The sequence below is a fragment of the Monopterus albus genome, unplaced genomic scaffold (assembly GCF_001952655.1).
Source record: "Monopterus albus unplaced genomic scaffold, M_albus_1.0 scaffold33.1, whole genome shotgun sequence".
Lineage (NCBI taxonomy): Eukaryota > Metazoa > Chordata > Actinopteri > Synbranchiformes > Synbranchidae > Monopterus > Monopterus albus.
This window is the reverse complement of record NW_018127913.1, coordinates 784,808-802,162: the sequence shown is the minus strand read 5'-3', so window position 1 is coordinate 802,162 and position 17,355 is coordinate 784,808. Positions and strand designations below refer to the sequence as shown.

The 17,355-nt window shown below is 38.6% G+C and overlaps 1 long non-coding RNA gene across 1 annotated transcript in view; it reads right to left on the bottom strand.

Moving 5' to 3' along the window:
• Positions 1-16,822, bottom strand: part of LOC109958545 (uncharacterized) — a 62,133-nt gene extending 45,311 nt beyond the window's left edge. Inside the window, exons 1-4 of the long non-coding RNA XR_002274692.1 lie at positions 16,371-16,822; positions 15,822-16,013; positions 15,644-15,716; positions 14,626-14,722 (exon numbers count right to left, since the gene is read on the bottom strand). This is a non-coding gene — a long non-coding RNA (uncharacterized LOC109958545). The remainder of the gene's footprint in view (positions 1-14,625; positions 14,723-15,643; positions 15,717-15,821; positions 16,014-16,370) is intronic.
• Between the last annotated feature and the right edge of the window lie 533 nt (positions 16,823-17,355).

Here is a 17,355-nt window from a genome sequence, read left to right as displayed (position 1 = left end):
TTGCCTCATTCCGTACGTGGGTCATACTTGTTGTTGGTTCCTGCTAAGTGTTGGTTCCAACGCTCATCTGCCCTCACAGATATCAATGTACCTGCGTGTTTCTTCATACAGCTGAGGGTCCAGTGACCCCTTCATACTCTCCTTGTCTTGGCATACTGGTCCTTGGTATGCTGGTCATAGGTCCTGGATTCTGGTTCCGAGGACGGGTCACTAGTCGGTGATACCACAGGAACCTGTTCAACCAACAAAACTGACCTTTTACTTAGTTTTATTTTTAGAAGCCTGTGGACGATAACATTAACCAATAATTAGCTGAGAAAATGGAAAAGATGACAAGAAAGTTTGAGAAAATAAAGATTCAGTTTTGTAGAGCAAATATTTTTCTTCTGGTTCCCCTCCCATTACTGTAATCATCTGCCACCTCATGTTAGGGCTTTGGCCCCTATGTTGGGAACCACTAATCTAAATATCACTTAATTTAGATATATGTTTTTTTTGTTGTTAGGACCAAACTCATACAGTGTAACTTCATACACTGTATGTTAAGAGGTAAAAGTGAAATGATTTGTAGTTAATTAAATGTTATTTAAATAAACAACTCTCCATGTTGCCTGACACCCATGGAGGTCTTCAGACACCATTGTGACAGATTCAATTCCCTGTGTGAGTATGTATGTCTGTAGTCTGGCCATATGAAAGTTTGAACAACTGGCCAGGAAGGGGAGATTAGGGAGGGCTGAATCACCCTATGCCTCCTTCTTGACAATCATGTCATGCCTGAAAGCGTCTGACTGATGCCTATCTTTCATCAGTCTGCTCTCATGTTCCATGTGCATTATAATCATATCAGCAGAAAATCTATATCACACTATCCTCTGTTTTCGCTGCTTCCCACCTGTGGAACAGAATATAGTTTTGCGTTTATAGAAAGGAGAAAACCTGACAAAGCTGACAGTAGTGAGAGGCACGTCTTTATCTAGTGATCACAATCTGGGAAAAAACTAAAAAAGATTGAGAGGAGATGAAGACGAAAGGTAAAAAAAAAAAAAGGCTGTTCCGTAAAACAAACAATGAGTGTGAAGTGACATTCTGGGAAGAAGTGGCAGACTCTCCTGGTGTCGGCCAAACAAACAAACAGAGGAACGAGACAAAGTGCAATCACTGACCTTTGTTCAAAGAAGCCATCTAATCTGTTTCCACTTTACTTAATTAGAAAAAGCAGAGGGATTTTTAATGTGCGCAGTGTTAATGGGAAACAGCTCACAGGTGCTAATTAAAAAAAAAAAAAAAGCCTGATCTCTTGGTAACTTTGAGTCCATTAATCTATATATTCATCCATTACAAACTTGGCAAACTTCTCTGATTACATTAGACTGTTTTTAAAGCCAAATTAGAACCCAAATATGACAAAACTTCACTTTGCCCATGTTAAATTACCACAGTATTCCCCAAACATGCACATTTACAGTATGCCTTTGTCAAACCTGAGAGCTTGTTATTTAAGAGCTTTCTCTCCATTTCTGATGCTGTGCCTGCTAAAGGCTCCTGCTGTATGCAGGCAGTGATTAACCACTGCTTTACTGGGTCGAAAGAAGTACTACATGTGGCCTTGAGGTGGCAAATACATTCATTTCCTTTTTGACTTTGTCTGTTAAAAGGAGCCAACACCAAGCTGCGTTGCTGCAGCTCTTATGTCATATACTCCAGCAAGTGTAGTGGATGGCAAGAGGCGGCCAACTTTAAAATCAACTAAAATCTACTTCAGTTCCTAAAATTACAGCAACTTATAACATTCTAAAAATAATTCCAATGATAATATTAATATTAAACCTACTTTGGAACTTTTGGACCTACAATTCTGATTGTGTAGGAGTGTAAATGAAATACATTTACTAATGTTTTGAGGTGCTAATTAATTTTGAGGTATTTCCACTTCATTTTCACTTGTGCACTTCTATCCTCACCGTCTCAGATGATGATTCCATTTACTTTACTGAAATTTATTTTATAGTCTAGTTATTTTTGAAATCACAATCTTACATACAGAACCTATAATCATGATACATGATACAATGCCTTGTTGTATTATACATGAAAATGTTGAACTACACATTGACTAGCAACAACATGGAAAGCCAGCTAACACATTAATGCACCACTAATAATAATCTAATATTATTATATAAGCTACTAGTACATTTACTTTTGATATTTAAAGTACATTTTGCTGTTAACACTTATCTGATGAGTTTGTGGGTTGTCAGTCAAATCTGATCAGATCCCACCAACACAGTCTCCCTAAAGCAGATTAGTTGAGTTCTGAGTGGTTTTGAAGGCAACTTTTGGAAATTTTGAATGTCACTTATTTAGTCATGAATATTTAATCTTAAAAACAAATACTTAAGATCTGAAATCAAGGGCTTTAGTCTGAATACATGGCTTACTTGCTACCTTTACTTAAAGGTATAGCAACATCGTTGCAATACCTTTTATGTTAAAATTTGGTGTCATGTAAGAACAACACAAAATGTATTCCTCCAGTTTTCAGCTTAGCTCTGCTTTTATCAAAAAAGCATCGGTGTGCTACACTGTGTTTGTTTTTCTAATATTCACAACAAGAAGAAATAATCAGAAACAATAACACTGACTTTTGCTTCCTTTGCGTTATAGGACTTAGTAGCTGATGAGCTCGACCCCGTGCTATGCACCCCCACATTATAGGCCCTCTTGTATGGGCAGTGTGTGGTCTGCCTCTCAGGGACGGCAGTGGACGCCGGAAACAAATTAGCTTTCTTGACATTGGCCCGAGTTTCCCTTCCACCCTTCACCCCTCCTCCTCCTCATCCTTCATCTGGCCACTTCAAGGGTCAGCTGGATAACAACACGCCTCTGTTGTCCTCAGCAGTGGAGATATATTAAGATGAGAAGCTCATATAGGGCTGATGTGCATTCTGGGAAAAGAATTTTATGAATACAGTTTATAGATGATGTCAGCCGGATGTGGTCAGACTGATTACCAGGCACAGAAATATACATGGCAGAAGAATCATTTTTGAGTTGAAAATAGAGGTAGGGAGTAAAAACTGAGTTTTATCATTTCTCTTAGGTTTTTGCATTTCCGATCAAAATGAAACAAACTTAAGGAAGAGTTCATGTGAAGTGCTGCTAAAAATTTCAGCATAGGATTAAACAGTAAAATCGCAGAGAGAAAGAACATTTCCTGACAACACGTAGCAGTCACATAGTCTTTTCCACCCACACTCTCAAGGTCAAGACAGTTGTCTCACACACACACTGCTTCCACCATGAATGAAAAGTAAGTTTTTCTGACATGTTAATACATTTAGAATTTCAAAAGAAATGCGGTTTTCACAGCCACGGCGGCCTCTGCCCAAGCCTAAATTGAGAGACCTTTAGCTATAGGAGTGAATAGATAGATATTGGACTGTAACACCAACAGGCAAATCTAATTCTCCCAGTTCACGCAAAAGCACGTCCATGTGCATCAATGTTCAGCCTTAGAGCAAAACAACCTTGGGTGTCCAGAGGGGGGAGAGTAGCAGCTCTGTATTAATGCTCATACTCTTCATTGATCTATGAGGACTCCTTAATCTTGTGGGCAGCTTCCTGCTACAAATATTTCATAATGTGATACACTGTGCATCGATAACACTTGTAAGGGTCTATACGTTCTCATGCTGGCTCACAGCATTTATTGATTCCCAAGTGAAGTAAATACGTCTTTAACACGCAAGCTTGTCACTCCTCACAGATATAACAAAATTGTCAAGGCAAGGGCCTCGTTATTAGACAGTCCAATGATGACAGAAATCAATAGTTAACATGACAAGATATTATCTGCAAAGTTAATAACTGTCTAAAGGGAAAACGAGGAGATTAAAAAAGGCATCTCTGTGTGGTCAAAGGAAAGCAAACACATGCTCACCACCTTAAACTCTGTGCACTAGGGATTATTTATTTGCTGTGTGATTCAACTGGTGTTCTGGGAATGGATGACAAAAAATACATACAGTAAAGTGAGTCAGGGGCAAAGCTTTGGCAGGGTATCAAACTAATCATATCCACATGACTAAATGGGAGCTTAAACCAAAACTTTTTCCTTTGTGTTTTCTGCAGGCAGTGAAGTAAAAATGATTATAGGTGTGAGTTGAGTTTTTGAAAGGATGTGCTACATGGACACTAGCATTTATTTATGTACCTTTTTATTTATTTTTGCACAAAGGCTGCCTAAAGCTTCTTTGATTAAACAATTGTTGTAGCTAATATTAATCGTTTTTTTTCCTTTTATCCCATAACCAAAACTTGTTTAGTATTTGAATTCACCTGTTTATTATTAGATTTGTTCTTCTTTCACAGAACATCCATTGTTGATACAAACTACTTAATTTGAATGCCCATGTAATTATTTATTTAAAAAAAAAACTATTGGTATTCTATGGATTTTGAAAAATATTTTTATTAACAATAGTTTTGTTGTTCCCTTTGTCTCCCCATTTGATTTCTTGCTGCAGCCTTTGCCTGTCGTATAAAATAATAGTTTTTTTTATTCGTGTTATAAATTTAATGTTAATAACTAAAATGCTGTATCTGTAATAAATTGTGCAGTGCAGGAATTCAATATTCTTTATTTTTTATACTTAATTTGTATATGGTTCTGTCCAGACGTGCATCAGACGACACCTAGCATGCAAAAGTATAAAAAAAAATCTCAAAATCTCAACTGAAAACACCAGTAAGACATTAAACAGCTGAATGATACTACTAGTTGATATCAGGTAGTTAGAGTAATATTAGCCTAGTATGTTGCTGGACCAATGTAAGAGTCTGAACTGATTCATCCAAAGTGGCAGGTAAACCATAGGGCACCACTTGATGATGACACTGTCAAGTGTGTTTGCTTGGATTCCTCTAAAGTGAGATCACATGGCTGGCAGTCTGAGTCCAGACAGCAGGAAGTGAAAGTGCCACTGCAGCCACAACACAAGTCAGATCTCTAACACAGTTTTCCTCTGTACAGTACAATCACTCTTCTTGTGTTACTCCCAGAGCTACAGAAGATATGTGAAAACCAAGGGCAGAGGCTGCTCCACGATTTTAGTGATGTAACAAGATGATGACAGGGGGTATTAGAAAATGTGAACATGCACTTTTAGTTTGAAATCTGGCTTGAGAACAGAGAAGCAAGAGGAGATTCCTGAAATAACTACAGTGCCAGTCATAATAGTTAAATGAAGTAGTACATAAAAATCACATCAGAGTGCTAATCTTCTAATCTGAACTGCTTTGACTATAGAATCAGTCAAGTATATTTTAATTAATGACTTGGCAGCTTTTTGAGGTGAAGGTTAGCATATCAATGTATTTCTACAACTAAACTGATTACATAGATTATTCTCAATGGAAAGAATAATGAATAAAGTGTTAAAGTGTCAGCGCTGGTTAAGTCTTTTGATCATGTTTGTGTTATCAGAATCCATGCACCTGATGATGAGCTATTGCATTAGAAACTCTGCTTTTTTTCTGCAGTTTAATGAGTTGTACCTTGTGAATGTTTGGGGTGAAAAAAGCACACTATGGGTTTCCTCAGTTTGATTTTATTTTGTCATTGTGTGACATCAAGGGAGGGAGAGAAGGGCAAATTTGTGAGGTTTGACAAAGACAGCGGCAGATGTGGAGCTGTGAAAAATAAACCAAAAGGGGGATAGCTATTTGTGTGCAATGAAGAAAGACATAAAAAACAACCTCGCACTGAGATAGTTGCTCTAAATGAAATACCTGGAGATTGCATGTTGCTTTGTATTTGCAGGGGTATTCAATTTTAATTAGGGTTTTGGAGACATCTTTTATCAGACTGTCACTAATCTTTTTCTCTCTTCCACCCCCAACCCGGTTTCTCTCAAACGCACACATATATACACACACACCCACAAATGCAAACCCTCGTCATCTAATTTCAACATTCTGAAATGCAAATACACAGCCACAAGAAGAAAAAAAATACAATAAAAACTGGAATAGTACAACAGTATGTCTGATGCACACGTTATCAAAAAAATGAACTGGGGAGAAGACCATAATCCCATTTCATTTTGGAGAAAAAAAAACATTACCTCTGGTTTTTAATTGCATTTTCTTTAGGGCAAAGGTGATAATTAATTTTGCTTAGGGAGACACACATGAACCAGGAAAAGAATATACAAAAATGTTAAGTAGTATTCGTGCCTTCAGTGCCAGAATAACTATTTAAATTCCAACATGGCTATTCTGCCAAAGCATTCTGTGGAATAATGAAAGAAGTAAATCATGCACTGCTACACAGACAAAAATCGACTTATTTTTAATCTTAAATGACATTATGATTTAAAATTAAAAGTGAAAAAGGAGTAAATAGTAAGGCCCTTATAAGTTTAAAGTTTGGCGGATACAGTATTACGTCCAAAAACCATAAAAAAAGCATCTGAAACAGTGTTAATACACCTCCCAGACAGGACCCCTTTCTCATATTATACCAGTTAAGAGGATGATTAAATTGACATAAACTTCATTTTTCAAATAATAACAAATGTGTTTGATATTCTCCACTACTTTATCTAAATACTGTCAAAACATTTTTGAAAAATTATACTTATTAAACACACACAAGTAAAAACATTCAAAACAAAGTGCTTTTTCAAAAATGGCCTTTCAACATAATTGTAAAACAACAACAACTTCTGGCTAAAAAATGTGCTCTTCCCCCTTGTTTCTATCTGTGTGTAGTGCTTGTCTCCCTCTCTTCATTCCTGGCCCTCTTCCATTGTTAGTCACCTTGTTTATTGGCTGGAGCAGCCCTGGCGTACTGGACATCATCTGAAACTACAAACGACAGGATGCAATAAGCTGGAGAATAGCAGCAATCTGAGGAAAGTTCTCCATTCACCAGAGCTCCCTAACACTTTGTCTTCTTATCCTGGGCAGAAAATAAAAAAATCAATACTGGCTCACAGGGCTTGATAAAAGTGCTGGACAGGGAGAGAAGCAGCACTGGATATAGTAAATTAAAGTAATCAAAATTTTCCAGTCGACTCAGCCCAGAGCGTACATAAACTAACAACCCTGTCTCCACAACTGTCTGTCATCCTCCTCCTCCCACTGTCTTTATTCTCTCCTTCAACTTTATCTGAGTCTTTTCATTTCACAGTTTTTTAATTACATTTCTCTTGCTTTTATCCTTTATTTTTCAAAATGGATGTAAAAATGCAACCTACTACATTATTCACTGTAATAATATAAATGTCACATTGTTTTATAATTGTTTTAGTCAAAACACATGAAAGCAAACTTTCCCCTTCCTGCCTAGGCTGCTATACTGTGCTTGAGCAGGACACTAACTCACCAGTTTCCTCCATGTAGAATCACAGTAGTTAGCAAGGCAAGGAAAAAATTAGTACTTCTACACTACATGAGTTTGCCTTGTTCATAAAGACAAACCTTAAAGTAAAGATGCTATAAACACAACTAAATCATTGCTAATACTTTAATCTACTTTTTAGCCCAGAGACAAAGCAAACAAAACTATATTATTCCATCATATGGCGAGCATGCTAACAAAGTTGCCTATTTATACATGCTCCACTATATTCACCAGCTGGCCACTAACATTGTTTATTATTTAGTGCTGAGCAGCAGCACAGCAGAATGCATTTGGCTTATTTGTTTATTTGTTTGTTCATCGTTAACAGTTATCTGCTGTTACAAACAAGATTGTTGAGAGCACTGAGACTCACACAGATTTTGCAGGCTGCGAAAGACAATGTGCCGAAAGTTGCTAAAAACATGACAGAGAGTTGAGAGGAACCGCCGGGATAATTTTCCGTGGATTTGCCACTACAAATTACACATCTCCTCTCACATGTATCATCATTGATACAAGATGATTCATTACTACACCTTTAATTAAGCTATGTAATGGAAGCAAATTACAACCTGGTAGCCAAGACAACTAGTAGCCTTGTTGTCACACCAGAGGTACTGTTAACGCTAGTGTTTCTCAAAATTGAGCCCATAAATTCTCATGGAAATTTGTGTGTTGCTGCTTTTTCACCCCCACCCTCCCTAAAAGGAATAAAAGTGTGGGATTTTTTTCTTTCAAATTAAATCTACCTTTTAACTTGAAGCATACGGTAGCTTTGTCTTTTTTGTAACGTTTTATTTTACAGGCCGCAACTTATAGTGTACATAGCCTGCATATCGAGTGCCATTCTATGTAATAACGCTGTACCTGTACAGTACGTACTGATACATATATGTATGTCCAGCAGACTTGGAAAATCGTCCTGAATGTACTCTAGGTAGTTTCTAAGTATGGGTCTATATTGTAAATTTTGGCATAAAATCATAGCAGACATGACTTCATGTTTCAGGTGTTGTTGCTAAGTTGTGTTCATCTTGTATCCTGTAATTATAGAATAGGTACCTGGTAGTTAAATATTAACTACCACACAAAGGTTGTTACCAACTGAAAGGGCATGTATCATATATGTACAGCACAATATTAGAATACACCCGTTACTTAGTAACTACTTACAGCAAATTGGAAGTTTCTTCCAAATGAAAGCTTGTTGGGTGAATGGTATGTATAACAGGTTATACAGGACGTACACCATGATATTTGAATAGACACCCCCTGAGTTAGAAACTACCTACAGTACATTCAGGAAGTTTTTCCAAATGGAAGCTTTTTGCGTGGCACCTATCATATACATACAACCTAATGTTAGAATAGATGCTCTGTACTTTGGAAAATACTTACATTATATTTATATTTCAAGTTTCTAGGTTGGTACACCATTATTCCTCAAACATCACATGTTGGTCCCCTGGACTTACATATATGTAGCGTTACCATCTTTTTCTTTTCTTTTATGCTGTAATGAAATAAAGTTGATTTTCCATCAAATCTGTAAGATATGTTGTGGAACTCCCCACGTGCTTATGCTAACTGTGCTAATAATGTCTCATATTCAATGATATACAGTCAGTCATTTGTGAGCGTTAGAGCACCTTTACTTTCTGCCCAGAAGAAGACAAGTTGAAACACCTCCTTGCATTAAAGATTATAACAGCTAATGCACTACAATACATTCCTCCATCTACTTTGTCAGACATGTGTTCAACCACACATACACTAATTCAATTAGAGTAATTCCAGCAGCAGCTGACTCATTCTGCTAACACACCCCACACTGGCCCTGCACTGAGCCCCCTTGGCACCTTGTCCACCTAACGGTAAGAAGGGATTAATAAGGATTGGCCAATCCCTCCCAGTCTCATGGTGTGTGAGCTTTACCACAGAGCTTAGCTGATACAACAGCTCAACATTGATAACTGCAATTTGATGGTTGTGCTGTATATAGTGTGGGGAAATATATCATCACCTTCTTTTTATATGAAGCTTTTGATTGGCTTCCGTTAAAATTCACTGACATCTTTAACTTGACTTCATCTTCATTGCTCTGCGCTGTTGGGGGCTGGAGTATCAGCTACATCTAGATCGGTCTTCCTGACGCGCCAGTGTTGTGACAGAGGATGTGCATGTCAAGGACCAGCTTAAAAGAAACGCCACTCAGGCCAGCACTTGCTTTGGCCTAATATCCTGTTGACCTGTTTTAGACAGCAGACAGCCTTGAGACACTTAAATCCAGCCGTAACGCTGAGCAACATGCACATGTCCTGTTAGCTCACATCAAAGTTTGACTTTCCAGAGACCAGGGACCCAACATGGACTTCAGCCAAAACCCTGAACAGCCCTTCATTCACCTCTCAAAGTGTGTACGGTGTTACATAATACTAGAAGACACATAAGCAGTAGTGTGGAATGGGGGTTCATATCAAGTGGAACTTTAACAGCTTAATTTCATTTTTCTTACACTTTATGACTGTTACAACATAATAAAATACCTTGCACACTGATACAATAAGGTAGTCAGTTTTATTTTTCATATGGTGTGGAAAGCTGCAGGTCATCAGATTACAGGTCAACCACGCTAGTTCAAAGGTGGATTAACACAAAATCCTGTTTATCAACGTGTCTTATTAATCTCCTGTTAACTATGTAGATCCCGATGGTCAAACTCTGCCTGTTTGGTTTCTATATTTATCTATTTTAATCTCTTTATAAAGCAAAAGGATTCTAATTAGAAATGCCATGAGAGTCAATCCAATTGAAAAACAGTTGGCGGTCCCGTGTTAACACATTAAACCTTTAGAAAAGATTACAGCGGGGCCATCACGTGCATATTCCAGGATGCAATGACTTAAATGCGTCACTCTGAAATTATTTGCTTAAATGATTCTGTCAGAGTTGCATAATGGTCGCAAGTCTTTACTGTTTGCTACAGAGTATTTCAAGGAATCAGATATAAAACCAAGCAACCGTGCAAGAAGCCTCTCACCATGCAGCATGAAGTTTAGGACTACTGCATTTAAGACGAATTGCAAGTAGAGTACTATTGCTCACAGTGGTTAGAAAATCATTGACATATCCCAAAAGGCCCTAGAAGATCAATATGAGTTTTCTTTGTTATTAATAATATTTTTTACTTGTACACATGATATTAGTCACTGGTCTATGCACAGTTTGCAGCAGGTGCTACCAAAGCTTAGCTCATCCCTACACTGCTTGATCAGTACGTATATTGCCATGTAAGCACACACATCCATACCTTCCCCATGCAATGTACAAACACACACATACACACATGAAGCCTGATTCCCAGGGCTCCTTAATCACAGCAAGTGGCTCATCACTGACATATGATGAACAACTGTGGAGTGGCAACAGGACAGCGTTTTTTATTTTGGCCCATTTTATCACTGATTATATTTCTCTGTGTTAACAGGCACCAAGCCCTGCTGAGGTATTAATTAAAATCTAAATACTAAATATTGATTGATACGTTATCAGGGTGTAGCAGTTGGTCTGCAGGCTATTGATCCAGCCTGTGATTTATTATCATATTTAGGAAAATCATTTTATGTGATTATTCAAGGTAATAGATTTTTAGTGTGGGATGTATTTCTTTTTTTTTTGTACCATGTTTGTTATGTAGAAGGTAGAGCAGATTTCTCAGTTGTATTCGGAGATCATTGATATCTTTGGTGTTGCATCCCCTTGAGCTGCCCCAAACCAACTTTCACAGCCCTGCCTGGCCTGTGAGGGGCTAAAGCTTGTGTAAGAGAACGATCCCTGCTCTTGTCACTGGGAATAATGGGTACTGGGATTACCTCTTTAATCACAACAAAGATTAGCAGATGGTATGAGAACAGTTATTAGCAAGCATCTTGCACTCATCAAATCAATAAGATGATTTGTAATCAGGCTGTCGGTGTGAGTGAAAAGGGAGCCGGAGCAGTTCCCAGTGAAAGATCCGGGCAATCAGAGGCTACTGTGTAGCAATTACCTCTCCACAAAATAGTTGCTCTTCCTCCATTAGCTGGCAGTCCTCCAAAATGCACGGCAGACTGATAGCAACATAGGGCATTAACAAACCCCCCAAAAAAGCATGGGTAACCTTGTATTTGATCAGGTGTTCGGTTACGCTGTTACTTCATTTCACTTTGTGCCTTTTAATTTAGCTGATCTTGCCATGCACTTGAAGGGAAAAAAAATCAAAATGTTTACACATGCTGTCTCTCACTACAAAAGACCATATAGCTCATTAGAGGGTTACCATAAATAAGTCAGAATAGGGACAAAGAGAGGAGAGCATAGAAACTATACTGAGATGGGTTTCTTTCTCCCTGGAGACAACGACAGAAAGGGAAAGGATTAAGGACTGCAGACATACCAGTGCAACCAGTACTGTAAATGAAGGGCCGTAAAATTGTGTATAGCCAAAGCTAGCTCTCCCTCACAGCAATCAAGACCTCCATTTCCACATCTTCAAATACTTTGTTCAATCATATAAGCAAAATTTCTGACAATAGCTTACTTTATCCCAGAAATTCCTTCACACTCAGGCACACAGAATTCAACCTGGAGAGCACTTTCTGTAGTTTAGGTCATATTGCACGCAGGTTGTTTAAGAATATGCAAAGCTTCAGATGGTCCTTTAAAAAAAAAGCTTTTACTTTTTTATTTATAAAGTTCAAATTCTATTAGTTTCTTGTCTCACTCAAACATTTCAAAACATTTTCTTCCTTTTTATTTTCCTTTTTGAGTCAAAAAGAGTCAGTTCAGGCATAAAAAGCATAATCATGAATAAACATTCCACTACTGATTCCTCAAGAACAGTCAGACTTTGCCTCCATAGTTTAATGTAAAAGAAACAATATTGTTTTTACTTGACATCAGATTCAATGCTACCTCTTCACAACAGGTATCGGTTTAACTCAAATTGCTGCTCTTAAAGCTAGTAGGCCTTTTTCAATTGACCTAACCTTGTCTGGATTGTATGCACTCTTACAGAGGGAACAACAAGATCTAACTGATACTATAGAAGATATCATGGACTGAAAGAAAGCACTTATGTGAGGAGTAAAATGCAGAACACACATTTCTGGCTTTAGCAGGGGATGCTGTATTTGTTGAGAGTTGGCTGGATTTAAAGATGTGTCGAACCTTGTGAAAACTGAACATTATTCTCTTCATCTTTTGTTTCCTGCCTTCTTGTCAAGCACACTCACACAGACGTGCAATTATGCCACCGTGCTTGCACACACACTCACACTTCTAATGGCAAACTAATCACTACAAAGAACATGCAGTGGTGGCTGCTTACTGTAACATACATTTTCCGTTTTGCTAACATTCAAAGGCTTTGAATCATGATGCAACATGTACAGTCTCTCCATGTCCCCTCTCCTGACACACACACACACACACACACACACACACACACACACCTCTACACTGTCAGCAAGACAGTGTAGATATGCAGTTACTAGGATTAAGCAAGGCAAATGGTGCCAAAACAATGGCAGTATGGAGTAACCGATGCTGTTTAAAAATTCAAAGGCCTGTATTGAACAGACAATGTGGCACACGTATCACTGGGCCACACATCCCTGCAGCCCACTGGTCTGGCTGCTCTCATGTAAGTGCATAGTCACACTCTCTCTCCAATCTCCTCTCCGGCAACACATCAGGAGTGCTACACTTCCATGCAAATACAGCAAGGGCTCTGTACCCCACAGTTACACAAGCAGAGTAGATCACATTGCTCTTAAGCCTGTTGTTGCTTCTAGGATGTATAATAAAATACAGCGGCATACATATACACTCAAATAAGAACTTAATGTCACCGAACTGCAGCCAGAGACTCACAGGCATCCCTCCCATTGTATGCACACATGGGCACCCACAGTCACTTCTCGAGTGGCTAATATCTTTCCAAGGTCAAACTTGACAAGGAATTCCAATGAGATTAAGTGTCATCAGTGTGGCTTTAGCCCCTTTCTGCTCATTGTTCTTAGAAATGGCTTTAGAGCCACAGATGACCGAGGCCATGGAGCTATAAAACCTCTTCCCTTCCTGTGTGGTGCATGGTCCAAGTTGGTATGTGAAGAATTTGGTACAGGGCCTCCAATTCAAGCATTAAATATGTAATAATGTTCTTAATGGGGAGGTTTAGGGCAGTATATTGGTATGCAAATACTGGGGTTTTAGTAAATATTACACATGAGGTGATAGTGTTATTCATTTCTGACTTCAAATGTTTAAACTGTGTTTTATTGGTTAAACCCGAGCTTTTCAGCCTTTATTTAAGAACAACTAACAGTAAAATAATGTCAGTATTTTGGTATTCACTTAGGTGTTTAGGGTCCCAGCACAATCAGGACAATAAAATCAGTAATTGGAGTATAATATGCACTGTATATACAATACATACACTTACAGGTATACAGGTTTGCTTTAATCACATGTTTAAAAATCTGTGAAACAGTGTTTCAGTCTCACAGATACTCTGAGTGTGTTTTGTTTGTAGACACTTCTAGCAAAGAGCCAGCCTTGTCAATGTGTCAGCTGGCATTTGGTGCATTGCCTTTCACACTGAATTTGACACATAGTCCTTTGGTAGCAGCAATGAGCATTTTGTCATCTCCTCTCGAGTGCCAGCTCGATGTCCAATTACACCCCAGTTACTAATTTAATTACAGTAACAGAAGAAATGGGCTGATTCAATTCATTTCAATTAAGCCTCATTGAACCAGCCAGATCAAATTTTACTCATCTCAGGTACGACTCGTCTGTCACATTTTATCTCGGAGTGCCTCATTTGAACCAAGATAAGCGGGTCATGATATGATAACTGAAAATGTATGGTTGAGTTCACAAATGTCTGATGTAAAACAGTTCACTAATCAGACAGATCCAAATGTCTCCTAATCTCTGGCTCTGGAATACATGGGAGAGTAAAACACTCCAGTTTCAGAGCAGGACTCCAGCCAGTTGCCACTTAGTAGAATCCCAGCTACAATAGTCATTACTTATACATGATGTCCACAATTATGTGTCAGATAGTCCATGCATGTGTGTCTGTGTGTGTTTTACATATCCAGCTAATGGATGCGTGATACAGAGCAAAGCTGGAAAGCATGTCCCGAAAGAAACGCCACTCTTACTGTATATCATGCCATCCAATCGAGCAGCTGCTGTAGCTCTGCTCAGTGTCTAAAAACACTTGAGTGGCTTCCTCCTGAATGGTTTTACCAACAGATCCTAAGACACAAATAGTAGCATATGCTGCCATCATCATCAGAAAAACAACCCTAATAATCAGATTTTACATTATAAAAGAATGCCTTCTTATATCAAAGCCCTAATCATTACAGTAGTAATATAGTAATATTATAATAATAGACTGCCACAGAATAATCAGTGATCAGTTAAAAGTTACATTTCAACCTTACCAGCACTTTACTCCTGCTATAATCTTTACAAAAATAATATTTAGAAGAAGTTTAATCTAAAATTAGGACAAAAAAGAATATAAAGAACTATTACAGGATTATCATATTGATGGATTACAACAACATTTGAAACTGAAAATTACATAAATATTAAAATAACTGCAAAGCTTCGTTAAATTCAAATTGTAGCACTGCAATAGAGACACAGAATGTAAGTGTGGAATATTCTAAAGATAGACAGGAGATAAAACAATGCATAAAGCGTTACTAAGTCCAATATAAACCCAGTACTGAGTACTGGTATCTTACTATGTGTCCTTACAGGAATGTTTTAGGAACATCGTGGTCTACAGTATCGTCACTTCTACAATCTTCCAATAGCAGGAAAAAGTTACTTCTTGTCTCTGATTGGTGCAGATCACATCCTCAGCAGTGTGCCATAGGCTGCCCTAGACTGCTACAATAGCCTGCAGTGTGCTATAAATGCGTCTTGGCACCAGTTGCGGCGCAAAGTCGTCTGACTGGACATTGACGTATTGGACACATTATGCCACTTCGGCGGTCTAATCACATGCTTTTCAATTTAAACGACAAATATAAAAGATCATGTTCTTAGATTCTCCCATTTAAAGATATCTAAGAGATGACTTTAAGACTATCATATTATTTTTCTTTTACAGTGACGCACAGGGCAAACAAATAATAAATTCAAACTGAAAGCGTCATTTACCTCTTGGTGTCTTCCCCACGGTCCGCCCTCACTTCACCATATCCGCACTGAAAGACAGATAACCTCATGGCCACTGCAGAGTGGGAGAGAAGAGGAGAGGGGCTCTTACAGAAGTCAAGCCGAAGCGGTTTATGGTGCAGAGAGGGCTAGAATTGAAGCCATGTAGCCTTTTTCTTACCTTGCGACACAGAGGGGGTGAAATGGGTAAAAATGGTTGTTTGGGTGATTACACGTTTCTCCTCTCCCTCCTCTCCCACCCTCTCTGCTTCCTCCCTCCATCCCGCTTCCTCCCCCCGCCTCTTCCACCAGCAGTGCTTTCCCCTCTGTCGGTGAGTGGCCTCGTTGTAATAGCCTCTACGGGACTCCAGCTCTGTAACGAAACAGCCCGTACTTTAGGGTTAAAGGATAACTCAGAGGCGCATCCGGTCTGTGATGTATCATAAAACAAACGTGCACGTTTACTTTTCCACTGTCGCCAAGATGACTATTAAAATGGCATGTAGCTTTTTCATATTAATTCGGTTTTTTGTCAGTTATAGAAATGATGAGGTTTGTATGTAGGCCTGCGTCAAACAAACAAAATTCACACCAAATTAATTACTCTCCCAGAATCCCAAGCTGTTTGGCAATCCTGATCATACTGGATCTCTCTCTCTCTCTCTCTCTCTCTCTCTCTCTCTCTCTCTCTCTCTGTGTGTGTGTGTGTGTGTGTGTGTGTGGTGCATACCGGATTAAATGGCACCTCGTCTTAAATGGCACCTTGCCTCGTTTCCCCTCTCCTTTCATCATCAGCAAAATAAAGCTTAGGCCTACAGAGGAGATTGTAAGGGCTCGCTTTTCGAGGCGCAGGGATCTTCATTCCTCCGCCTTTGTGATGATAATGATGATGATGATGGCCAAGTGGACAGTTTGATTTTTGTGTGGCGAGCTAGTTATAAAGAATCAATATTATATCAAGGAGGTAACTTTGGTGATAAAGGACTTCAGCCACTCTGGCTATTCATCATAAGTCTGTAGCAAACAGATAGGTCAAAAGAAATTATATTGCTCTGAACACTGTCTCCTTATCTCTCAGTACCAGGGGAGTGGAGGACACGCCGATCGATACAGTAGCTACCCTATACTCTTTGCAATTATCAATAGCTGATTTTGTCTTCCTGGGGCTGCATCTATTAATACCAGATAATAATAGCCTTTTGGACATAAGTTCTAAGGGGATGATGGAAGGAGGAGGAGAAAAAGAAGAAGAAGAAAGAAAGAAAGTTTGCTCACTGGACGACCTTGTTGTCAACAGATTTGTCTCTGGTATGAGGTGGACACAGGGGAATAGACAGGTCAACCAGACAAGAGGGAGAGGGAAGGGGAGGGGGAGCTCTAACTGAGCACCCCCTAAATGAAAAAAAGCTTACGAGCCATCGTTACAGTGAAATCGTTTCTAGTTTATTTAGAAATCCGGTATTACGCACTGAAAAAAACACATGATTGTGATATGAAGATTTATCTTTCTTATTAACCATATACTAAAACCAATAACTGCTATTTGAAAATGCATTATGATGGTGTTTGCGATAGGAAAAATAATAAGATATCAAAATAAAATAACTTGAAGTCGATGTTTATAAATTAGCTTTATTCCATTAAACTGACGCACGCTTCCCCCCTCGTATTTACATGCCACTTAGCCCAGCACATCCTAATCCGTTCAATCCTAT